Source organism: Schistocerca nitens, chromosome 10, assembly GCF_023898315.1.
Source record: "Schistocerca nitens isolate TAMUIC-IGC-003100 chromosome 10, iqSchNite1.1, whole genome shotgun sequence".
NCBI classification, from domain to species: domain Eukaryota; kingdom Metazoa; phylum Arthropoda; class Insecta; order Orthoptera; family Acrididae; genus Schistocerca; species Schistocerca nitens.
Window position 1 is genome coordinate 131,195,636 of NC_064623.1, and position 7,136 is coordinate 131,202,771.

Sequence of the window (7,136 nt, forward strand, 5' to 3'; positions counted from 1 at the left end):
GTGCATGTTCATTGGAAGCAGTCAATTGGATTTAAAATAAAGTAATCCAAGTTCCTCCATTGCCATGGATAAATGAAAGATTCGCAGTGGGGACAAGAGATCCCACGGGAGGGATTTACCGAGTGCCTTCTCCTTCGAAAGTATGCGATTCTAATAAGGAAAATGATTCGAATTTAATCAAATTGTGTGTCTTTCTCTGTTCTTATCAGCAATGTTAGTTTTAAACCAAAGTGCGTAAACATCAAGTTGATAATCTGGCACTACAGTTTAGCAGCATCAGTTGAAATAACGAGGAAGATTGTAATGTATTTTTTATTTAGCCACCAATAGCTTGAAGAGTGTAAAACTAAGGAGACACCTGAAAAAAAAAAAAAACATCCAAATCGTATGAGTGAAACCCTCGAATTTTTACAGCGTAATTAGCAACAACTAAAACGAAATTCCAGATTCCTCAAAAACCAGGTATTAGCTTCTACGAAAGCACTACGAGCATTCAAGATTTATCGTACTTAATTGCAATATGCAAATCAGCAACCATTGTTTGTGAGAAATTACTTCTTCCCACAACCGTCGAAATACACGAAGAAAGGTTTGGGGCGAGTGTGAAATCGATACCACTCTCAGATGATACCGTGATCGTCATAGTAATGCTATAACGTGACATGAAAAAGTAATTACTACCACATCTTCATGATAGCCCAAAATTCCCCCTGCGACCTCATGACGGTACTGATACAGGAAATCTTTCCCAGCTTCTTGTTTTTGTTCGCTAGTGTTACGAACGCGAAATACACGAGGATGGTCTATTTTGTAAATCTCTGAAAGGGGGGACCGCAGGCGAAGATAGTTTCTTTTCTGTAAATTACTTTTTTGCTGACAACAATCTGTGACGGACAAATTGTGTTGTTACATGCAACGATGCGGTAGCAGCGTTTACTGGAACTGAAAAGGGGTTCAAGGAAGAGTGCGCCCTTTCTACTTCTGTAAAGTTCACACATTTCACGGTACACAAGGATCCATTGTCTTATAAAGTAATACGAACGGAATTAATGAAGTGCTCAACGATGCAGTCAGTGTTGCAAATTTTGTGAAAGCTCGAGCTTTAAACAGTAGGCCATTTTCCGTCTTTGTGAGGAGATAGGTTCTAATCATGATCGCTTCTATCGCACGCGGAAGTACGTTGGTTGTCTCGTGATATAATTCTTTGTCGAGTTGCGGATCTGGAGGATGATGTCCGTCTTTTCTTGTTGAACAGCTGAACCGACGTTTATGAGAAACTGAATGATCTTAACGTATCACTTCAAGACAGAGATACTAATATATGTCTAAACAATAAAGTGCTTGCGTTTAAGAGAAGACGTGGACTTTTGAAAATACAGATGGAGAATAGCAACTGCGAGATATTTTCTCTGAATTCGTAAAGAGGAAAGGACTTGCATCTAGGCAAAATTAGTAGAATTGGCGTAGCATCTCAAAAACCTTCGTCAACAATTCAAGGACAGAGTTCCAGAACCTTCATTTGAGTAAGACTAGATCCACAACCCGTCAGATCCTACACCATTAACCACACTTAAAACAATAGAACATGAGGAGTTAACAAAACTCTCAAGTAATAAAACATTCAAAATACTAACGCAAATTCTTTACAGACGAATGGAAAAACTGGTAGAAGCCGACGTCGGCGAAGATCAGTTTGGATTCCGCAGAAATGTTGGAACACGTGAGGCAATACTGACCCTAGGACTTATCTTAGAAAATAGATTAAGGAAAGGCAAACCTACATTTCTAGCATTTGTAGACTTAGAGAAAGCTTTTGACAATGTTGACTGGAATACTCTCTTTCAAATTCTGAAGGTGGCAGGGATAAAATACAGGGAGCGAAAGGCTATTTACAATTTGTACAGAAACCAGATGGCAGTTTTAAGAGTCGAGGGGTATGAAAGGAAAGCAGTGGTTGGGAAGAGAGTGAGACAGGGTTGTAGCCTCTCCCCGATGTTATTCAATCAGTATATTGAGCAAGCAATAAAGGAAACAAAAGAAAAATTCAGAGTAGGTATTAAAGTCCATGGAGAAGAAATAAAAACGTTGAGGTTCGCCGATGACATTGTAATTCTGTCAGAGACAGCAAAGGACTTGGAAGAGCAGTTGAACGGAATAGACAGTGTCTTGAAAGGAGGAGATAAGATGAACATCAACAAAAGCAAAACGAGGATAATGGAATGTAGTCGAATTAAGTCGGGTGATGCTGAGGGAATTAGGTTAGGAAATGAGACACTTAAAGTAGTAAAGGAGCTTTGCTATTTGGGGAGCAAAATAACTGATGATGGTCGAAGTAGAGAGGATATAAAAAGTAGACTGGCAATGGCAAGGAAAGCGTTTCTGAAGAAAAGAAATTTGTTAACATCGAGTATCGATTTAAGTGTCAGGAAGTCGTTTCTGAAAGTATTTGTATGGAGTGTAGCCATGTATGGAAGTGAAACATGGACGATAAATAGTTTGGACAAGAAGAGAATAGAAGCTTTCGAAATATGGTGCTACAGAAGAATGCTGAAGATTAAATGGGGAGATCACGTAACTAATGAGGAGGTATTGAATAGAATTGGGGAGAAGAGGAGTTTGTGGCACAACTTGACAAGAAGAAGGGACCGGTTGGTAGGACATGTTCTGAGGCATGAAGGGATCACAAATTTAGCAGCATTGGAGGGCAGCGTGGAGGATAAAAATCGTAGAGGGAGACCAAGAGATGAATACACTAAGCAGATTCAGAAGGATGTAGGCTGCAGTAGGTACTGGGAGATGAAGAAGCTTGCACAGGATAGAGTAGCATGGAGAGCTGCATCAAACCAGTCTCAGGACTGAAGACAACAACAAAAACAATAAAACATTCGGAAATAAACTTATAGCAAAGTTTCTTAAAAACTTCTAAATGCAGATTCGGAATGATGAAGGACAGTGGACACGTTATTACTCTTCGCATTAACTTACATGTGTGAGTCAACATTTTTCGCAATGGTATTAAGACGAAATACGGGCCCCCAATGCGCCTGAACGGGATCTGCGAGTTCCTGTTTCAGAGATATACCAAAGCTGGTTCTGCTTTCTTCACAAATTCACGTATACACATCACAGTAAACGTGCAAATTTCAGAAACATCCCGAATTTTCATCGAGTGCATTTTTGCTCTTATTTCCTTTTTGGATGATCAGTTTGAATATAAGAGTGTTTTGATTGGCATTTAAAAGTTCACTGTTCTATCGTCATTTGTACGTCGTAATATTTCACATAATAAAACTTTTTAAATAAATTAGAAGCAATGTAGACGGAAAAAGCTAAGCTTTAACTAACAAATTTGTAAAAAAAAAAAAAAAAATGCAGTGAAATGAAGACTTTGTTCAGATCTAATAACACACACAGTCGTGGTTATTTATAAACTAGAAGTAACCGTTAAGTTTCATCACCTTTGAATAACCCTAATGTGTGATAATTAAAAACAATGTTTGATACGTTCGAAGGGCAGTCTCTAATTTTTATTATTATTGTTATTGTTGTAACTGTTAGTTGCAAAAATTAGAGCGAAGTAAGTGGAGTGTTTCTGTGCCAGGGACGAGAAGTGCTGAGGAGGATAGAAAAGTAGGAGGGGGAGGGTAAAATAATTTACGGTTCAGAAGGAAAGCACGACGGAAAAAGTTTGAGAACTGCCGGTTGAGCAGACTAGTCTCAGAATATTGAGATCTGTACTGCCCTTAGCGAGTAGTCTACAGTTATATTCAGGTATAGTTATATGCAGGCATAGAAGCACATAGAACGACGTGAAAAATCGTAATCCATCCAGCGAACTTACGTTTGGAGATACCGGATCTTGCCGCGTGACACTAACTGCGAACTCACACAACGGCCGCCCCGCCCGAGACTTCGTCAGCGGCACTCCGCGCATGCGCGGTGCGGTTTTCCTCTTCGATGTTGATTCCTGCTACTGCGCGGCGCGAGGCAACAGCAGCGGCAAGCGTTTTTCCGCGGCGGATCGCGGAATAGGCGTTCCCATCTGGAAGCGGCGGAAGATAGCGGTAGCCAATGACGGACCGCCGTTGAGGTACGCGCCGTGCATTTGATTAACTGTACCGTGAATCTACAAGAAGAAAGACGAAGTTGGGTCAAGACACAGCAATTCTTTACTTTCTTTACGACGTACTCCTTCACACATTTCATTATTCGTGTTTACTTATTTTACCATAAACAGATTTGATGATTAACGTTCATGATTGTTCACTATCTCATTTAGAAAACCGATCGCCCCAGTGTTGAGTGGTACTTAAGATAGGTAAATAATGTAGTGAAATCAATGTGAAGTGAAGTAGAAATTAGAAAATGAATGAAAAACTTAGTTTAGTTTAGAAGAATTACACACTGGCAAACTGCGGACAGAGCAGCAGTGGCAACGTCCGGTGCTTGCAAGTCAGCACGTTCAAGAGAAGCCATCGCCCTCCCCACATAAGCGGACACTGTCGAGTCAGCCGTCAGGGCATCGCCAGACCAGCTCGTGTTTCTCAATTGTCACATGTGATCACAGGCCCTCGCATACATTCCAAGAGCCAATGACCCACGTTAAGAAGATTCTTCGAGAAGCTTTTCAACGTGACAGAAGAGGCAATGACCGGCTCACGTGTTCCTCTGTTGTCACATGTGATCAAAGGCCCTCGCCTACATTCCAAAAGCCAATGACCGACGTCAAGAAGATTCTTCGAGGAGCTTTTCAATGTGACAGAAGAGGCAATGACCCTGAAGTCGTTCACCTTCAGTGAATAAATACGCGAGATGCAGTGCGCCCGACAAGATAGTTTTCAGTTCAGTTTTGGTGCTGAAGACCGTAATGTAGGAAGAGACTACATCGTACACAGAAGCACCAAGTCCGTCGCTGTGATGGAATAGCAAGCCACAGCCTCGCCGCCAGAAGACAGAAGTTAAAAGGTATTTGAAGACTGATTTTTATGTACCCGGGTGACTCGTGAGGACGGGAAGGAGACGGCCTCACATCAGCAGTCACCCGTGAGCTGGGGATGAAGATCTGACAAGACTGGCGAGCTGGAGTCCGTTGTTCGAGTCCGGGACGCTGGCCTTCCCCCGCCGCGCCGCTCCGCTGGCCGACGCACAACACTGTCACACGCGGCCTCACAGAGAAGAGGAACACTGGGACGCCACATCCAAGGTATCACCATCCGATTCACGACTTCGTTCTCAATAATTGAACGGGCCACAGCACGTGCGCATCTCCAGTGAACTGGGCGAGACGGCGACATGAGATACACACAGCCAGGCGTAATCAGACGCCGCCGCTCACGCAGCATGAAGGCTTCGCAAACGACACAGCTGCCGCTCTCCGAGCCAGAACAATCCAGTAAGGAAACCGTTGCACAAATCTTCAATAAAAGTTATCTTATGTAAAAATGCTGTTTCATTCTACCTCATACTCGAGCGTAGATAGAACCCACCCTGCCCACATGTTGTTAAGAGAGAAAAATTAATTTATTAAGTGTTTTCCACCCTGACATAATGATTTAGAATCAAATGACCTTTGCAGTAATGCTCATCCTGACAACTGACTAGCATCAAAAGAGAAAACCCAGTTACATTAGAACAGAAACTTTATTGTTTTTTTTCCATACCAGCTTTTAGTATTGGAAATTGCAGTGCCTAGACGCAAATTACTATAACGATAGCACGTTACCTCTTATGTGGTAGTCATGTATTTATTGCTGAAAATATCTGACAGTTGATCCTCGGTACTTTCTATGTTAAGATCATGTATTTCAACCACTCTGTGAGTGTCAGCTATTGAAACTGCCAGTGAAGTAGTATCACAAAACTCAGCTCCATCTCTAAACTGCCAATAACATTATCATTACCGAGACAGACATAACGCTAACATTCACACCACGGTGATACAAATGGTTCAAATGGCTCTGAGCACTATGCGACTTAACTTCTGAGGTCATCAGTCGCCGAGAACTTAGAACTAATTAAACCTGACTAACCTAAGGACATCACACACATCCATTCCCGAGGCAGGATTCGAACCTGCGACCGTAGCGGTCGCTCGGCTCCAGACTGTAGCGCCTAGAACCGCACGGCCACGCCGGCTGGCACGGTGATACAGGTTTACATGCCTACCTACACCACAGATGATGAACTGATTGGAGGAATGTACGATAAAAGAGATTATTCAGATAGTTAAGCGAGACAAAAGTTTAAAATGTGATGAGAGAATGGAATTCGTTTGCAGATATCGGAAGAGAAAATAGTAGGAAAAGGTAGAGTTGGGGGAATGGATGAAAGGGGCAGCCTCCTGATTGAATTTTGCGCAGAGCACAATTTTATCATCGCCAACACTTCGCTTAAGAATGATGAAAGAAGGATGCATATTTGGAGCAGAATTTTCGAAACTCGATTTTAAATTGTAATCCATTTCCCATTGCAGACGCTGACCGAGGATATTTTATTGGCTATGAAATGCAGTTACAATTCAAGAGACCGTAAACGATAGCAAATTGAGGATATGGAACCTGAATAATTTAAGAACCAGCGTTTTTCGATAGTCTTAAAGGGACGATTAGGCATCGACTAACTGAAACAGAGGAAGGAATCCACTACAGTACGATTGAATATCTTTGAGAGAGGAAGTGGTGAAGGCAGCAGAGAATGTAAATGGGAACAAGTTACAGTAGAAATCCTTGGATAAAACGCGATATATTGAATTTAATTGTCAACAGGGGAAAACATAAAAATTCAGCAAATAAAGTAGGCCGTATGGAACAGAAATGTCTAAAACATGACGTTGACCGAAAGTCCAAAATCGCAACTGTGATTTTGCGCTTGGAAAATATATACGCTGAAATTAAAAAAGATCAAGAGGGAACAAAACTTTGTTAAAGAGAGAACTGTCAAGAGCTCATTTGCCAAGCCAGACCTAAGCAAAGAAGAGAAGGCTGGAAGGTGGAAGGAGTACTCGTATTTAGAGAGGGGAGGGAGAGGGCTTATACAAGCTAACATTAGCACAATGTTAGATTCCTGCGAAATTTCTGAACACGCGAGGCAATACTAATAATACCACATAGCTTATTAAACAGACTAAAGAAAGGGAA

The 7,136-nt window shown here is 41.7% G+C and overlaps 1 protein-coding gene across 1 annotated transcript in view; it reads right to left on the reverse strand.

The window, feature by feature from the left end:
• LOC126210076 (uncharacterized) overlaps positions 1-3,971 on the reverse strand; it is a 100,067-nt gene extending 96,096 nt beyond the window's left edge. The window contains exon 1 of the mRNA XM_049939203.1: positions 3,842-3,971. The gene's annotated coding sequence lies outside the window, so the exon portion shown is untranslated. The remainder of the gene's footprint in view (positions 1-3,841) is intronic.
• Positions 3,972-7,136: the final 3,165 nt, after the last annotated feature.